This window comes from Anopheles arabiensis, chromosome 2 (genome assembly GCF_016920715.1).
Source record: "Anopheles arabiensis isolate DONGOLA chromosome 2, AaraD3, whole genome shotgun sequence".
Lineage (NCBI taxonomy): Eukaryota > Metazoa > Arthropoda > Insecta > Diptera > Culicidae > Anopheles > Anopheles arabiensis.
The window spans coordinates 70,198,198-70,217,542 of record NC_053517.1 but is presented as its reverse complement, the minus strand read 5'-3'; the positions used below and the strand labels follow the sequence as shown (position 1 = coordinate 70,217,542).

Below are 19,345 nucleotides of genomic sequence, written 5' to 3'. Positions count from 1 at the left end.
TCACAGGTATCATTCATGTAATAAAACTCAACTGTTGTTTCCCCGAAAGTAGAATATATTAGACTTGCTCGTTTTCTTAAAGCTTACGATAGGATGAAGCAATACTCTAGAAATTTTACTCAGTGTAATTGCACAAAACCCTGAGTTTTTCAAACAAAAACTGTTCAAAGTTTTCTTCTCTCTAAGATCAGCTTTACTTTGTTTGAGCCCTTTTGCACATTTGCGCACACCGATCTGAAGGAATCTTTTGAAAAGGAGGAAAGAAATGAATTAATCAATTTCCACTAACAATGACGAAGTGCCTCCTCGAGAATAGGGGCAGCAGACAGCTCTGTCGATCACAATACGAAACAAAGGATCATAAAGAAGCTTTCACACCACCAGTGATGGTTGGGGATAAGTATGCCCAAAATGTCCAAATGTCTCTTTCTTCTTCACGGTTCAAGCACAGGGTATGCTGAAGGTGACCCGGGGGAAAGTGCAATTGTTTATTGTACATTTGGCTAGAGGCAGCTACACCAGCGCTACTTTCCTATGCTAATGAAAAAATATTTCGTCCCTTCCTGCTTATTACAGCCGTCGTACCTTGTCTCCTGTGCCGGTAAGTTCTGTTCCGTGCCAGACCATGAGCAGCTTGGGTTCCCTTTAACGCTGGCGACGGGTTTCTTTGTCCTCGAGCTCGGGAATGCAAAAAAACAACCCTGACAGAATTTTAAACGAAGCATCTTAGCCAAGCAGGACGCCGAGCACCGAGCTCCGGAAGTAAACATCTTTCCTTAACCGAAAGAAAACTACCTCCGATCGATTGAGCACGGTGCACAACCGCCCGTGGTTTCTTCATGCAGGGTGAAGCGGACGTGATGAGTTTTGCTAAAGATGTTTTCGCAAACTATTAGTTGAATCATGGTGCACTTCCTTCTCGAGAAGCTTCACCATGGCAGAAGACGGTGCTATAGGGCCGGCAAGGCGTTGTATCGTGAGAGGAAGGTTTTTGGGGCTACCGACGTGCATTTGCCGATCACACCGCACAGACGGAGGATGAACAGATTTGTTTTGCCATCCGCTTTTCGGGTTTGGGCTTCAAAGTGCATTAAACGATGCACCCGAGCGGAAGAGGAAATGCTATCCATCCGTTCGCTTCCGATGGACGAGGGTTGAATATTATGCCCTGGCTTCCTCTTCCTATCCCATTCACACTGCCTCGACGGAGGGAGTCGAGAAGTGGAAAACAGCAGCCCCAAGTTGTATGATCCATTGTTGCTGTATTGAATTGGTCTACCGGTTCTGATGGAAGATATCGACACAGATTGAACGTACATCATTGCATGCAAACGTCTTTTTTCGTTGGCTTTTCGGAAGATGCCACAAAGGCAAAGCTTTGTCTGTGGAATTTGGCTCCTTCTTTTTCTTCTGTCAAGGGACGTTGCCGAGACGCTATTTAAAAGAAACGGGATTGGAAGTCTATAGCTGTACGTCAATTGGATAACTTCGAACTTCTCGTCTTACGGACAATGAATCATCGAAGGAAGTAAAATTTGCCAAGACAAACCGATTAGCATCGCAACCAATACGTCACTGTACTTATTTTGATTGCCTCTTCTCCGCTTTTGCGATGAGAGGTTTCGCATACCAATGAAACACGTAAGCCACCCGGAACAAAAAACTTTATCCCCTGGATGGTGAAAGATTGGGTTTTGGGAAAAATTATCCACTCACTTTTCCAGGGCGCTTTGCTTCGTTCTCGGCTTGTGGTTTACGGTCACTTGCTACCGTGGGATTATATTACCGTTAGATATAATTCGGATCATTATACGTTATTTATGAGATTCGATGGGTATCCTTTTCAGCATTTCTAATCTTGTTAATTACACCGCACAAGCGTACAAGCATTTTGGGGCAGACAGATTGCCATGGCACGTAGATTGGCCATAAAGACTCGTTCTAAATAGTCGGGCCAGTAGGTCCCGATCGATTGTCACCGACTGAGCATGGCGGTATAAGCGTCCCAACAGAAAGATTTTCCTTTTCGGTTCGTTCTGCGTAACGATACCGTGGCGGATAGAATTCATTTGTAAATTTTCTCGATTAATTCTGATAAATCAACATTCGGTGAACATGAAACTTGCCACTTGGAGTCTCGCTGCTGAAGGGACCGTTTAGCCGACACAAGGTGACAGTCACCCCGCCATTAGTGACATTAACAAAGTTCGACTGCCAAGGGTAATGAGGCGATAGATAAAATTAATGAGCTTCTTGGGTATTTTGCTTTGTTTCCTGCATGATCTGGCACGGTACTACGGTTAGCACTGTGGACGAAAGTTTCAACTACCATCATTCAAAGCCACCAAAAGCAACCACAGACGAGTGGCAATTAGGGGGAATAAAATTTCCCATGATTTAGTGAGTGAGTATTATTTAGGAACTTGCTTTGCGCTAACGTAGCAATAATCGGTCAGTCAACAATTGCATGAAAATATTGTTCAACGATAGTCCAGCGATTTCATGAGAAGTATATATACACTGCCTACCAGAATTATTACTGAAACATTTTCAAATTGCTGGAGTGTTGAATAATTTTGTTCATCAAGAACAGTTTTCTTTGTATGCAATGAAGGTGAAATTTTCATCAAAAATATAATACGGACCGCTGATAAGTAATCGGCATTGAGTTTTACAGAATTACATTGTAAATAAATTTAAAAGTGAAGTTATCTTTATAGTATGCACAATACTGCGAAAGATAACTCGAAAAGGAATTGAAAGCGCTCATACAGGCAGAGTATTAAAAAAACGAGTAAGGCTGGAATGGTCCTTGATAACATTATTTATGTCTTGACGGTTTCCTGTGAAGGCAAGGACACGTTTATTTTTGGAATCGTTCGTACTTGTACCACAAAGATCCTTCTTGGTGTAAAAGCCTAGAAAGGATTCACTGCGAAGTGCTTCACAGTCCCGAAGGATCCCGTACGCTTTTTGTTTGTGTTTTTCTCATTATAGCATCCAGCTTTTGTCTTCTCCGACCGTGTCTTCCTTCTTTCAGCTATACCACACCGTTGCTTTGACCCAAGACGCAAAACGGCACCGGAATCTCCAGTGACCGGAACTGCAGGATATTACGGCTCACAGCGTGTGATCAAAGTATTTATTTTCCACCGCCAGCAATTAAGAATGTTTTCTTTTGGTCGAGGTGACCGAAATAGAATGTCCACCGCTAGGGTTCAAGCTTCATTCATTCGGTGGCACATGACAGGGCAATGGCCAAAGACGAAAAAAGGAAGGAAAATGGCAAGACTTGGATTGGAAGACAAATGAAGAATACACGATATGATTAATTTTCTTTCACTTCGGAAAGAAGATTGTGCAAGTAAGAAGTCGACACTGTTAGCCCACCAGGACAGCTATCCACCATTCCTGGCGGGTGTATTACAAGGCTTAAAGGATGAAGCCCGCCTGAGCCGGACCATCTTCCCCGAACCCTGCCGCAAGGATGTGTTAATTCATTAGTTCGGTTTGCTCTTCCAACAATGGCAAAGGAGGATCACATTGGCGAAGCTGCCAAGACCAAGCAGTCTGGCTGCTATCGAAAAGGATAATGAATTAATATAACGACAGTGTCTGGAGCTTCCATTTTGGCATTTGAGCGCAGAAGGGGTAGTATGTTTCGGCGAGTCGATGAATAGACTTACACATTCACTTGAATCTGTGTGGCTAGAAGCAAACAGCAAACAATTTAGTTAGTGGGGCACTGTAAAATAGTAATTGGTAAATATTTTGCTTGAAATGCTACTGCATTGTTTCAATACTATCATTTCCTTTCCTGTTGAGGTAAATTTACTTAATAATACTTAACACACACACAACCAACAACCAAATGATCAAACAATGGAATGATTCAATGAGGTATTGGTGACTTGGAGATGGTTCTGTGGATTGAATTTGGTTCATTTTTCAAGCATTTGGGCCGAATGGTTTTTATTTTGTTTGTTGACCATACCTCACTGAGCATACAAACAGTCAAAGACACGCACACACACACACACATAGAAAAGTACAGAATGTTATCACAGTGGTGAGTTAGAAAGTTACACCATAGATCATGACACATATATACTAATATAATGATAAATGAACAACATCAAAAATATACGCACCAACGCAGGTTCGCGATCTTGAGTGACATGAAAAAAAAAACGCTTTTGTTCACGAAGAGAGCTTCCTAAGAAAGCGACTTATCTACCTGAAAGCGTTTCGTCTGGAGAACGGATATAGTTCTCTAAGTGGAGTGAATGTGACACGATTTCTTCAAAATAGCAAACTACTATATAATTACGGATATCCTATGAGAATGCATAAATCACGACACTTTTAAGGGTTACGACACAACGAACAAACAGAGCAAAATAGGAATCAATGCAAACAACGCAAACAAACAAGGAAGTACGATATTAAGAGCCAAATAATGCAGTTGTAGTAACAGTGGTTGTTGTAGCAGTGGTGAAGGTGTGTATTTGAACGGCGACACGCAAAGGCATGGTAGGATCGTACGGGCTAAACTGTAAGATTGGCAACACCTCGGGCGCGGCCAGAAACAGGACTGTGTCGGGAAGAAACACAAGGAAGGAAGAGAGGATACAGAGCGGTCGCTACAAGCCCGAAGACTTCGGAGAAAATTGGAATGCGATACAGTGGCGATGCCGTTGAGCTGCGTAAGACTAGGGCTATGGGGCGATAGGAACTGTATGTTAGTCACGAATCATGGCGTTAAATGAATATTAAAATTTGGGGTTTGTTGTTTTTCTTCCTTTTGCTGCCCTTTCCCTTGTCGTCTAGTGGCCTTATGTGGGACATCCTGCTGGGGGAGTTCCTTCACAGCTCCCTTGGCCATGCTGGAACCATACCTTTGGACGACGTAGGGTCGTCTAAGGGTAAGCAAACTGTGCCCGAGCCATTGAATACGGAGAAAAGAGGGAGTTGTCAGAGAAGCGTGCGCGCGTGTAGACTGCGTGAACGGAAAACCAATTTCATGCTATGATGTGAAAATCCGTGTGATTTTCTTTTCCCTCCCTTGCCTGTTTCTGCTCTCCCCACTCCCAAACTGTGGCATCCCAATATAAGTTTGGCCAGTCACCCCAAAATCCCCACCGGCTACAGTGATTGTGGTTTGGAGCAGCCAACATTTGCATAGGTCGGCTACGGGCAAGCACCGTGGCATTGACCGTTTTCGTGGAGTTCGAGATTGAGCGATGTCGGCCAGGAATTGTCCGAGAATGACTCGGCACAGCTTTCTTTGCCCAGCGTGGTTTAATTTATGATCGAAGGTGACATTTTTTCCCCCATTCCCGTGGCACTCGTGGCGATCGTTTGGTGTTATCGCGTATCGCATCCCAATCTTGTCGCGTAACGGAAGTCATCGTTTAGGGCCGTGGAGGACCTTTTTGGCTCGTTTTTGTTTTTTTTTTTACATCTATCCGTATAGTTGTTACGGGAATGGAGTGGGACAGGATAATTTTGGACGTGGAGGGGACATTCACTTGACACATAGTAAAGGACATAATCTTACTTTTCAGAACTTGCACTGACGGAGATGTGCCCTCTGGTCGCCTGTCAGCATTTAATCGGTCTTAGTTGACGTTCCTATCGGAGGGATGAAATGAGAATCTTCCTCGAGGCAGTCTTCCTTTACTGTTCTGTTCCGTTCTTCGTTAAGTACTCTGTTTGTTTGTTTTGCCGTTTGTTATACTTGTTTGTTCGTTTGTTTTTTCTCCGTAACGTTGAGCACCTTGTATTTCCAGTCTTGATACTTCTCACTAAATCCGTTCTCTATCAAATAGTGTCCGTGGTATGTAAAAAAGTATTTATTTTGTGTTTTTTTGTTTTGTTTTCCTATTTCCAGCACTTTCTCACTATCACAATTAGTATGCACTACCGAAACCAATCATTGTACTATGCAGCATTTGGAACGTAAATTCTGCCGTTATGTTTATGCAAACGCAGAGTAAGTTAAGCTCTTTCTTATGTTTTGTTATGTGTTTTTGTGTATTGTTTTATTCTTCTCGCTAAACTTTCCCCTTGGGATTATCCTAAGCTTATTGATTGTAATTGAGTGTTCGTTCTGATACGTTTCCTTAGCGTGTTTCTCTCTTTCTCTCTCTTTCTCTGTCTCACGATTCAAACGCGGGCTGAAATTGAGTTGAGTAAACTATGTGCGATGGACGATAGGAATCGGCATCGACTTCGAGTGAAAGGTGGCTGCAATTATAGAAAGTAAAAGAAAAACCAAATAAAGTAACAGTACGCAAGAGTCCTTCACACTGTTCACTACAGGAAACGTAAAACCAAACATTTATACATCTATCCAGGACAAGTGTTGTCACATTTTATTACAGTAAGAGAGCCAAAGAGTGGATCAAATAATGCTTTACGAACAATACATGATATATGGATTAAAGTTTGGAAGCGCTGAATGCACGGAACGATACGGTACGGTTAGCTAGAATTGCCCTTAAATGAAACTAGAAATGCAAATAAATCCTTGTTTTGTGTTCAAGCAATCATCCCAAGTAAATATGAACACGCCCTTAAATGGCAGTATTTATTCAAGGTCTTCTAATTGTACACTGATTGCACAGACTTACAGATGTTGATGTTAAACGCATATAGCTGCAGAGTGAAACATTGCTATCACAAGGTGCAAACGATTCTCTTTCATATCAAACCAAAAGTATTTTAACTCGCTTTACCGACAGACTGGCTTAAAAGCAGGAATGAAAAGCGAAGTATCAGCAGAAAAACTGCGAATAATTAAAATGCGGAAGTAAACAATTTCAATTTACATCGCAAAACTGTTTTTTGTTGCTTTCCCTCTTTTATTTTCGTTCATTTTCACGCAAGGTGCAGCTTGCATTTAGTTATCATCACGCACGAGGGACGACGAGTACGGATTCTGTTATTTTGGCCTTAAAACACTACAACCCGTCCGTTTTCATTTTGCCCGCGCCAAGGGGTTGGGGAGGTAGCTTCCTATTTGGAGGCATTTATCGTTGCATAGAATGTGACTGAAATAGGACCAGCACGTAGAGAATAAAGAGCAAAAAAGGGCATACCACGCCACGCACAGTACGAGGCAACTAACGATGAAAACTCGTTCGGACGTGCCGTGCGAGCCCGGGAGTCTAATTTTTTCATCTATCCTCCCGGTTCGTTCCGGCACGCTCATCGGTATGCTGCATTCAATCCGCGATGGGAAATGGCTTGCTGCAAGCAAAACCAAAGCAATTTTCCACAATCTTGTTCTCCCTGCGGTCAGTCTACCGGTCTGCCGGCACCAAGGGGCGGTCCTTGGGGTGCTAGAATTTTTTAAACCACCCATTCCCACTAACACTATGCGCAGCCCCGGACGGACACCCGGCAGAAGCCACAAGAAGCTAAGCCCATCCATGGCCGTTTGCCAGTGCTACTGCACCGAACCGTCTGCTGATCCGACCACAAACGTTGTTATCCTACCAAGCGGCGGCTTGGGGGAATTTGCAGCATTCCATCAGTGCAGCTCGAAAGGTAAAAGAAAGTTACAGGTGGGAGTAAAATTCAGATTTATTCCACACTTGATGCAAATAAAAGCCAAAAGCACACAGATTTGCATTTTAACCATTAATTTTCTACCTTTTAAATTGTACCATCCAGTCCAGGTAGAGTGGAGCGAAATGGTGAAAAGCACATGGATTGGTATGCAGTTACGTTGCATTCTCCTTTCCGTGTCCCAGCAGTTTGCCATCACCCCAGTTCGACAGTAATTTTCTCGCATCGCTTTAGGCTTAACTTTGCACAGTGCAGCGTTGCAATTGCCGGTAAACTGACGAGCAAAAAAAAAAATGCTTTTAACGTAGGTAAACGAAATGGACACTGCATACCGATCGGGAGTAGGAGTACACGTTACTGCCATCCCTTCAACACGAGTTTTCCCACCGAGATTCCCTACCAAGCTGGAACTGGGAACTGAGTCAAGTGGTTGGGTCTCTTGAAATGCTACTCCTCACTTTTCCTTTCCACCGCTCGGTGGGTAAAGTGTTGAGTAACGAAATTTCCTTCTCCATCCACGTTGCCGGAAACCAAGGCGAAAACAGCGAAAGATGAACAGCCACGGCCCCGCCCGGTATGTTTACGTTTCTGCATGAAAAATCGTTCGCAAAGTGTTTGCTATGCTGTCGAAATTTGGCATATTTTCACCGATGGTGATGTTGCACAGTCTCAATGCATGCTCGTTTCGAAAGGAGTGGAGAGAGACAGAGAGAGCGAGTTAGAGAGGGTTGGAAACTTGCAAGAAACAGAAGCAAGCAGTGAGTGGCACGTGTTGCCTGCTGCGTGCATCATCTCATTGGTTTGTGGTGTTTGTGGATGAGGGTTTGTTTTTCTTTCAATTCATTTCCCCCTCACTGAGCAAACGGGACGGGTTGTTTTTTTGTGTTTTTCTGCCCCACACATTTGTTAGTACTTTCTTTTTGCTTCATTTTTGTTTGGCCAGTTACTTTCTGCTTGATGCAGTGTTTCTACCGATGCGTACCGACCGAACCGGCTGGGAGGAAAAAGAAAGTTTTCTTTGCGAAGGAGCAAGAAATTTTCCGATGCATTAAATCAAACTATTTTATCGTCCAGTCACTCTCAGCAGTTGAGTGCAGACTGGAAGCGAAGGTGTGTCCTAGGGTGTACACTTCTGGTCGGTTGAGTGAAGCGAATGCTTGCCCAAAAGTTACCGAGGACAACTTGGAGCTGCCAACCAGCGAAGGAGCAACCAAACTGCCCCGGCCAAAAGCGTCCAGCGTTCAGGCTTCAATCAATCTACCTTATCAGGAACATCTGGCGAGTTTCCTGTGCTGTGTGTTGTACCGTTCGTGGGTAATGAAATGGAAAAATAAGAACTTGGTCCACTGCCCGTCCGGGGCAATCGGTAACGGGAGCGAATAAAAACAAGTTCCGCTTCGGTGGTACATAATTGATCTGCTGATGGACACCGTTGATGAATGGTTACAGCAAAGCGCCTTCACCACGCAGACGTACGAGTACACTACACGGGGACCGTTGGTGTGCTGATCGGGGTTGTGCAGATGTGATTACGCATTTCTCGACTGAATGGTTTCGATGTTGATGAGCGAAAGTTCTTCCCCATTGTTGTGTGCTGTATCATTGTATCATATTGGTGTGATTAAGCTATTCAGATTCAATCGAACAGCTTGCGCTGGCAGACGCAACAATTGTTGCTAAGTAATGGGCGCACTATGCAGTCTTCTTTGTCCAATCTGAAATTAATTTTGCGCATTTTCAATAATTTGATTAGCCTAGTTACTTATATCATTTTAGCCTGGGTACCGTTTGTTCCCCCGAGCTGGACATTACTCATTTTTGTATCGAATTCAATTACAGCATCATCCGGTCGCATCATTCCATTTGTTTGTCAGTTAGAACACAAACCCGGTGCAAAAGCGTGTGGCTGGAGTCTGGTGCAATAATAAATTACACCACTTAGTATGATTTACGGCCAGCGGGTTCATCCCGGCTCGCATCGGTCATCGTTGGCGATTTGACAGAAAAATACCACACGTTAATTTTCAAGCCTCCGGTTCCGGTTCCGTGAAACCCCAGCCCGTTACGGTATTCCGACATGACCAGCGTAACATGAACCAGTCATGTGATTGTCGAGCTCATTATTTTCCAATCAACATGGAAACAAACATGCAATAGCTACAGAATAGCGACACAAAAAAACACATCACACCATTCACTTTTTCTCCCCCGGCATTGTTCTATACAGTGCGCATCGTTAACACTTCCATTCTCGGCCAGATGTAAATCACGATTGCATGTTGCACAATCATTTCCTGGGTGGTGTTTTAATTTGTTAGTAAATGAAAAATTGCCCATCGCGAAACATGCGGAAAACCACGGAAACGCTCCCGCTTGGCGTGAGGGTGGGGAATCGAATGCATTTACCACGGTGCCAAAATGATTTATATTACACACACATACACAATCCACACACGCCCATTGGGATTTGAATATTAGAACTGGATGGCCGGGGGTGTGCGTGAGTTCATGGTTTTGTTTTATCCTGCCACGAATTGTAATGCAATTTGGTATCTCTTGTCACTTTCCCATTAAAGCCACCGTGGCCGAAAGCTGCACCTCAACTTCAGGCAGTGAAACAAACAACCACTCACTTAATTTTCTGCTTTTGTTTTACGAAATCGAGGCTAAAACACAGCAAAAATGGGTTTGGGTGGCGGAAAAGGAACGAAAAGCAGATAAGTTCACTTCACCGTTTCTTCGCACTGCTTGTGTGTGTTTTGCCGTTTCTGAGCACACCGGGGACACTTGCCGTTCTCCCAAGCGCCCAAGCGCTCACTCGCTTGACAGGCGTTTGATTTATTCTGCAAGATAAAGTCAGCCTAAATTTCCGCCCGCTCCCACTCCTGCCCGTTCGAGCAACGGGTAGCGGGTAACTGATGGAGGTATTTTTTTCTCTCTCGCCTTGAGGATATTTTTCCGATTTGTGAGATTATTTGAGAATGCGTACTGAGGTCTTGCGTGCGTGCCAGGCGTGGTGGAGTGGCGGGGGAAAAAAAAAAAAAAAGACGGTGCCAAAAAAATAAAACACCAACGAGGAAATCATCTGTAAGAAGCAATGGAGGCTTCTATGCTTGAAAAGCGCAAACATCCTTGCCATATTAGAGGCGTATGATAAACAGGAACAGGGTGATGGGAAGGTAGCATCGCGAACCAGTGGCTGAAGGTTACGGCAAACAAGGACTGTGTTTGGAAATTTATGAACATTTAAATTTATTCACCGCGTGTACGCAGTTTTTGGGTGATCTCTTTCGCATAAGCATAACTTTTCCCCTCATCGTACGCCTAAGTGGCAGCGTGTGTGTGTCGGTGTATCTGTACGTGGGTACAACATGGTGCCAACAGTTGCCGACCGAATCTTCAACAACTCGGCACATCTCGCACAGCTTGTGTGTGTGTATTTGTGGGCTTGTGGCAGCTGAGCATCCGAGGGTCGACCTTTTACCAGGGAAGGGAATTTAACGCTGTGCGAATGTGTATTTATGTGTTTCGTCGAAAACGATTAGAAGAAAACGCATAAATCTAAATATGATTCCACCGTGAGCTGCCACGGGCTGGGTCCAGGTTTTTGCGGGGTTACAGTTTGACCGGCGTGCCAGTTAGCACAGCGCAGCCGCTCGGGCACGGTGGACGGGGGAAAAGATTCGTTGCCGTGATAAGAAACCCCTGCCAAAAGGGAAAACATGTTTTTTCCCACATCTCAACAGACCAACAGTGGCTAACAACGGCTCAAATATCCTAACTCACAGTTGCACTCTCTCACGCATAAATAACTGTCCATACTTTTCGCTTGCGTAAACAAATCGTATCCTTCGCACGGCCGACGACGGTGGGGGTTTTCCACGGCAAGGCGTTGTCTAATGGCCATACTGTGTGAAATGTGTGTATGAGTGCGCTCGTTTTGAAACACATTTGGAGTGTGGAAAGAAGTGGGGACTACTTTTACGGAGGCTGGCGCTGGGTGAAAAATGTGTTGTTTTTCTTGCACTTCGAGGTTCAATGAGTATCGATCCAGAAGAAGCGCAAAAAGCAAAACATCGTTTCCATGAGCGGCTTGTGAAAAGACGCTTTTAATGGATGTACTGGTTGCTCAAGATTCATCCAAGTTTGGAATCGTTTTCTAAATGAACCAGAGCGTCTTTACGAAAAGCAGTCAGATCTTTGGGATTATTACACCTCCCAGGCTTGCCGGTGTGTGGGCCGCAAGCCATTCTCCTAAAGGTGAGTGAAAATCATATCAAATGACAAACCATGGAATGTGACACTTTTAAGCACATCCTTCCTACCACAAGCCTTCTCGACCGAACGACCGAGTGGAAATCGTTGTTTTGCAGTGGATAAACTTTGTCACGCCTCGGTTCAACCCATTCGCGACACGGGCAAAGGAACGGTGCCAATGGAGGCGCCTGCTCCTGCTTCACCATAATGACACATAATAATGACACTCTAAGTTGTACCGTTGGTCGTCGCTACGTTCGTGGGTAGCCATAGTCGGTCGGGAGTGTGTAAACTCAGGGAGAAAGCTACACCTCCCTTCCAGCCGTGGAGGGAAAATGAAAAGTCATTAACGCTTTGTTTCTAGCTTTTGTTGAGCGAAAATATCTGATAACAAGTTTGTCGTCGTACTTTGGAGCATTTGCTGTTTCTGCTGGGGGTCGTAGAGGACAAGAGTTAGCACCGGTGTCACCCGGGGGCTCGCTTAAGATGCTACCGAGCACGGTGCGGATGTTGTGCTTTAGACACTAAATTTGAAGCGCAGCAGCAGCAGCAGCAGCAGCAACAGTGCTGGAGGGTGTCCAAGAATTGTCTGAAGACGCTTGGCATGAACTTTGGTGGATCGTTGTTGCTTAAAAGATCATTTCCGTATCTCCCTGGAGGCGAAAACGACGAATAGTAGTCGGTCATGTTTCATGCCTTTCGACTTGTGCACGGTGTTCGGACCTTTGGTTGCCTTAAAGGCATCGAGGAAAAATGAACAAGAAGAAGAAACCCAATTGAAAAATACACCTTGCCGCAGAAGGGATAGTTCGGCACGGTATAGTTGGCTGGAAATAAAATGGCCTCAAGAAACTGTAACCAAAGTGTATGATTCTGGTGGAAGCTTCCCCTTAGGGCGGTATTGCTTGCCGGTGTTGTATCGTAGGATGTAATCACAAGCACTAGTACCTTCAAATTTGATGACGAAGATTCTGCCTCTCTTTATTCGGCACTGTGAAGCAAACTGTAAAGAAGGAATCAGTTTCGTGGACAAACTTAGACCACCGAAAAGTGTCCCACCTGGAGCAGGATTAGATTACACAGGCGTTTGGGGATGGCTTTGCGGTTTGCCTGCTGGGAGGAACGTAGCGATATGATGAGTTATCCCAATTATTTTGACCGTGTTGGCTAAAATCCGTTGAGAAATTGCAGCAAACATATCATCAATATCCTCCATGCGATACGATTAAAAGCCACATCAGAAACTAAACCCTGCCTAACGTTCACCGCGCCCCAAAAACATTCCTCCGCGTATCGGTGTCATTATGCTTAGGCTGCTCAGCGTCGGATTAGGCGTCGACCTAGTAAGGGCGAATCTTTTGCTGAACGTCCCACAGCTCTTCCCTCATTAAAGATCATATTTATCATTTCGTTCGAAGCCGAAATTCGAAGCCTATCCTTTCACCTTCACCGCTAACATACAAACCCGTAAGCCGCATTTCGTGCTCGGAAAGTTAAGAGATAAGTGGTTGCGATTCTCATTAGTCTTGCCCAAAAAGGGAAGTTACTCCGGCGACTAGTCAGAAAATGACATTCCTGCCAGTGACGACCAGGTATACCTGGTCGCCGGAGGGCGTCAGCGTTTTTCGACCTGAACCCGTGCGCTGGCCTTTAGGTGTAACGCGAAACGCAACACACACACACACCCCCCGGAGCCGTGCCCCTTTGCACTACCCCTCGGTACGGTTTGGTCGTCGGTGAGATAGGAAAATGATTTATCGTAGCGTATAAATCTTCGGCTGTATATTTATTTATTCTATTATTTATGAGCGCGGTAACGGCTTTAGGAGCAATGACATGGCCCCGGACGCGAAACATACCACCGGAATCAATGTTTTCCTGGCGACGGTACGAGTAATCGGATACGCATTTTGGGCCGCAGGTTGCTGCGCCAGGGCAGGACACGCTGAAGGAAGTTCAATATTTGTTAAGGGGTTTGCAGCTGATTACCTTTGAAATCGATATTTTAGCCAAGGTGCGAAACAGCGCTTTGTCTTACCGGTGGATACTTTCGAAAAGAAGTTCAGGTCCTATTTACCCTATTTCTAGGGATGAAAAGATGTATTAATGCTTACTAAAAATCGATTCATGTCCCGGCTCGGCTTTGAAGTTAGTTTTTCCAAAGAAAAGAACAAAAACATGAGCGCATCGGTGTAAAAGATATCTTATTCCTGGGTATTTCTGGGAAGATGAACGACCTTACCCGAAATTTAAGTGCTTAAAAATGAAACAAAACAAAAACTGATACATTCACAGCGTAAACGCTTGCCTCCCGGTGCGCAGGCAAAGTGAACGGCTCTTGAAGGGAATTCCCGTCGGTACTTTAGGGCATTTAAAGTTGTTAAAAAAGATACACTTGCCACACCAAAGGGGCGAGTAAATGCCCCCCCTCCCCCCGCTCCAATACGGTCGTTTGCGGTTGCATAAAGGTGAAGTGAGCTGCACATAAAAATGAAAACACCTTCCGTGCGCGCAGAACGCAGCAAGCAAGTGAAACCGGAAGAATAGCCGTGGAACATAAACATAGCGATCCCGTACAGTTTTGGAGCCAGTCCCGTGTCATGATGGAGGCAGTATGTTTGCTTCCCAACGCTTCGGTACCATTCGCGGGATCGTAACTTAATCTCTCACTCAATTAAGGGACGTGTGTCGGAGAATGTGTGTGTTTGGGAGACAGAGAAAGAGGGAGGGAGAATAGGGCACGCGAACTTCCATGCCGGCACGCCGCCCCTGGTCCGGAATCTGTCTGCCACTTTGTGCCCGACAAGGAACCTTGAGTTTTAGCAGCTGCCTTGGGGTTGAAGTTCATTTTAAATTAAAGAAAAACAGTTACTTTCCATCCGTTCGGTCCCGCTTGCGCTTCCTCCCTTAGTGGAGCGTAAAATGGCGCTGCTGGGCTTGTTAAACGCGTTGGCACACCTGGGCGTGCTGCACGAGCTGCTTCAAGATGTTCACCTTCATGCGAGATGCGGCTTGGCTTATGCTACCAAATAAATGGTGAAGCAGCTTCGCCTTTGACTGTTTGCCGCCAGGCACCATATGGTTTTTTGTTTTTCTTTAGCAGGAAATTTCTTCTGCAAAACCACACCAGCAACAAGCGAAGCAAAAAAAAAAAATACACAGACACACAACGTGCTTCAAACGCTACCTTTGGTCGGAAGTTTCCTGCCACGTTCTTGTGAGTAAAAATGGCAGCAGCAGCATTTCAGTTGTTTTTTTTCATAAACTGTACAGTTTCTTGGTTTACTTTGTATTCGAGTTTTTACAAACGGCAGGCGGGCGTTTCCGTACATCAAGCCATCGTCGACTGTTGAAAGTGATGGGACGGTAGCTGCCTTATATGTAGTTGTTTGATTGTATCCAGCGTGTGTACGTCGATGGTTTAAAGATAAAAATTAAAACTGCACTTGACGGCAGGAAGTGTCTATAGAGTTGGCTTCTGTTGCGAGCATTGCAAAAGTGTGCGGAAACATCTTTGCGCTGGGAAGGATTAGGATGGTATAAAAGGTACGGCGTTCGTTTCGAAACATATCACTGCTCGGGGAACTCGGGGGAAGCATAGCATGGGAGTGTGATGTGTCGGTGAAAAGACGGAAAACATGCATAAATAAGTTTTTATTATATTTCAATTTTACGCTCCGAACTTTACTCTACCAGGAAGCGACGACGATGGTACGTGTTTCCTCGTGCTGTTGCCACGGAAGGGAAGCGCCCAAGGAAACGATTCATCTGCCCATCTTAAATGGCGCTGCCGAGCGTGGCAAATGTACAGCTGCCTGGTAGTACAGTAGTCGGGTACGTCGCTGTGTTTGGGCCCGAAAATTCAAAGTTCATCTTCCGCAACGGAACGGGGCTGTTGGTGTTGCGTTGGGCGAAGGGTTTTTCGAATATTGTCATGCCAGCCGATACACGAGCACACGCATAGGTTGAAGCATTTACAAGGGAAAACCCATGTGGGAGTACAACTTTTCCCAAAAGCCTGCCGGATGCGCCAGGAGAGGAATCGGTGAAGTAGTTAGCAAAGATTTCCCAAACCCCCCTTGCGTAAAGCCTGTCGCCCTGTTACTAGCGCCAACTGGGGTCTTCGTACCGCCAGCGGTTGTTGGAAGTAAAAGGCACCCGTGTGTATTCCTTGCTCACCTAATCACCCAACAATTTAATGGGTTTTCCAATCAGTGCCGGGAGAAAGGAATTTAATATTCGTTGATTTAGACAGGCGATGTAAAATTTCACAAATGCGCCCCAACATCGCTAACGGGCTTTCGGTATTCGGCGTGGGCCCGAAACCTAGCCGCACCGACACCTGCTGTTAACTGCCTCAACAGATGGTGCACCAGGATTGTCCTTGCGATCAATTTTCACTGTTCGAGGATTGGATTCAGGGATGAGGACCTAAGCCTCTCATGTCGGCAATTTCGTAAGCATCGGAAACCTAAAATTGATTATGCTTATTGAATGTTGGGAGTTGGACAGACTTTTTAACGCTCTTATTTGACTTGTAATAAGGTAATTTTAAGACTTTCCGAGAGATTTTTTGACTGAAGATGGCTTCATATTTGTTTCAATCTTCGAATATCCTTTACTATTATCTTCCTTTAAATACCCATATTTAAATAATATTTGATAAATTTGCAAAACTAAGGCCAGAAGGCATCCAAGGTGTCCAAAAATAAAAGATTCAATCTTTCCCCAAGCGGCTGGAGTGAAGATTATAGAGGGACATTAATGCTACTGTCACTCAATTTTTAAGCCATAGACCGCAAATTTGATTACCCTTGGCTGTATCTAGCTTTTTCGATCTTGATTTATTGATCCTTTTTGCTCATTCTATGCCATTTTGTTGTCGCCTTAGCTTTCCCCAACAGCCCTGCAAACCTTTTCAGAGTATTCTGGTTTTCTTTTCACTATTTTCAGCCACGTTATACTACCTCCCTTCCGCTTCTCGTACAAATAATCCATTGGATGAATAATTGTATTTTGATTAGAAAATAAAAAGCAATCGCGTGCAGACCTAAGACCGCGACAAAGACGTGCTAGAATACAAATCCTTTGTTTTTCCTCGGGTCGTCCTTGTTGTATTTTGCTAGGCTGCTTCGAAGCCGTATTGAATACTGGATTCCCCTCATTTTCCATTCGATAATCGCTTCCATTTGGGTTGTCATTGTGTAAAACATCCCACCAGCGTACAATGCGGCGTCGACGTCTAATGAGCTTTTGTGTGAGTGTCTGTTTTTATTACCAGCAACCGCGAACGACGAATTGAAACTATTATGCGGTATAGGAGGAGCCCATAAAACTGTCACCGAAAAGATAGGGAACGAAACAAAGGGGACACTTTCGAAAGTCCATGTCCATAGGCCCTCGATGAAGGAAACAGCACATTCAACAGATATGTTGTGTATGCCGGAGGTTTTGTGTTTTTTTCATCCCCTTCCCATTCTCGCGTTTCAGGGAGGCGACACTTAGGCGTAATGTATCGATGAACTTAGCCAGTAACGGGCACTAGCAAAGGGAAAATAGATCATTGTTTCCATTAGGCATTGTTTGGGCGCAGGGAATAGATAAACGCAAGATACGAATTTATGACTCATTAAAAGTTAATGACTCCCGATGGCTTTTGTAGGGGCTATCCATTCGGTCATCGTGGCCAACACTGCTACGACGCAGTTGTTCGCGTTTGATGACTGGAGTGACAGTTAATGGTGAACTTATTCAAACTCATATTTTTTGTGATGGAAACACATTTATTAAACAAATGGAGGCGCACGGTACCCCTCGCTGGGACGGGTAGATTATCGCATAAAGGAAAGTGATCAATGGGTTTTTTTTCGACCACGACACTTTACAAGTTCGTTCGTGTGAAGGGAAGTTGATTGGTGATAGCAACTTTACCTGCCACGAAAAGGAGAACAAGAAAATTGTCACTGTAGCGGAAGAACAATGAAGAAATGACAAGAAAGCTTATTAACTTTACCTTACTAAAGCCGACGCTTTGACTTCGACTAGACGCCGGAAGGACAGCTTCTCTAGGGAGTCAAACTGCAGAAAATTGGCTGGATTAAGTGTTCTTTTTATGCGCTCTTTCATGCCGTTGCACTTTCATCACGGTTTCCACCGTTTTGTCGCTGGTTTTTCAGCCTTTGTGGCGCAGTTTTAAAGGTGAAAGGCGGGAAATTTGGCTTCCCATCATCGCAAAACCATCCAGTCACTGCTGCCATGCACGATAAAATTCACCTCGGCTTGGATCGTGAGCTGAATGCTCAAGCAAACTCAACACTCTCACCCACAGCGAAAGGCACATTGTGAACAGACTAGCCGGAGCAGTAAAGAGAAAAAGTTTACTTCATTGTCAAAGTTATTGAGCGGTAATCTCATTAGTGGAAATGGTGAAGGTAAAGACACAAAAAGCTGGCCATCCTTCCGCACGGCGATTGCTTTCGCAGGTGTGAGTTCAATTCATTTCCACACGCCATACTGTTTCTTTGCACCTTTGCCGCATTGGAGCTTACAGTCGACACCTTACAAGGATAGTTCCACTGTTCCCATCCCCTGGTGTGACACCTTCTGGACAGTGTTTTTGTGTTTTTACGATCGGTTTAGTCAGGCTCATTTACGACCGCAGACCTCAGTGTCTTTGCCGGGAGACGGTAGAGACGATTCTTGGAAAAAACCAGAACTACAGGAGCGAGAGCGAAACTTCAATGCTCAGGGTATTTGAATTAGAAAATCTGTGGCAAAGACTGGACTCGTGTAATCATCGGTGTACAGTTGAATGGTTGTGGCATTAGCTTAATGGTAGGAAGCGTCCATTCGAAATCAAACGACAGCGTATTTTAGCAATCTTCTTTTAGCTTAAAGAAAACAGCAAAAAAGTTTTGGAATAGTGTCGATGAATGCAATCGGTGTTAATGTAGGAAGAAAATAAGCTTTAAAGGCGTTTAAGAATTGTACTTCCTGATGATTTTGGTTTCGTTATTAGCTCAAAAGCGATCAATAAAGTAACATTAAAATCTGAATTTTGAATTTGTCTTGATTTGCTTCTGATTTTTCTGTAAAGATTGTTTGAAGTAGAGCTCAACAAATTGAGCTATGGCTTCAATGGAGCTTCTGGTTAGTTCATTTTATTTACTGCGATTTGTTAAACGATGAAGGCGTCTCATTCTTTGACTCATAAAACCCACAATCACCCATCCTTCGTTTGCCTGATCGAATAGCAATTTAGCTCTACATTATGTTCGGTCAGTAAACATGCGACCATTTCCATCGCCTAAGAGCACCTCTTTTTACCACGCAAAAGCGTCCAAATCCTGCCTGATGAGGTTTGTTGTACATTCAGGTCGTAAAAGCTAGCATCTCCCCGTCTCGTTGCTTACAAATGTGGGAAGATGAAGGCGTACCGTTTAATTGGCCTCGAAGCGATCGGCTCGAATGCACTTTTGACCGTTTTGGGGAGAAGAAAGAACGACGCACGAAA

General features: G+C 44.5%; 1 protein-coding gene across 24 annotated transcripts in view; it reads right to left on the bottom strand.

Annotated features, from left to right (window-relative positions):
- LOC120897318 (CUGBP Elav-like family member 4) overlaps positions 1-19,345 on the bottom strand; it is a 324,692-nt gene that overhangs the window by 79,017 nt on the left and 226,330 nt on the right. Inside the window, exon 1 of one of the 24 annotated variants that reach the window (XM_040302112.1) lies at positions 5,561-6,184. The exons of the other annotated variants lie outside the window; for them this stretch is intronic. The gene's annotated coding sequence lies outside the window, so the exon portion shown is untranslated. Of the gene's footprint in view, positions 1-5,560; positions 6,185-19,345 lie in introns of those variants that run through there. 24 annotated transcript variants of the gene reach the window in all.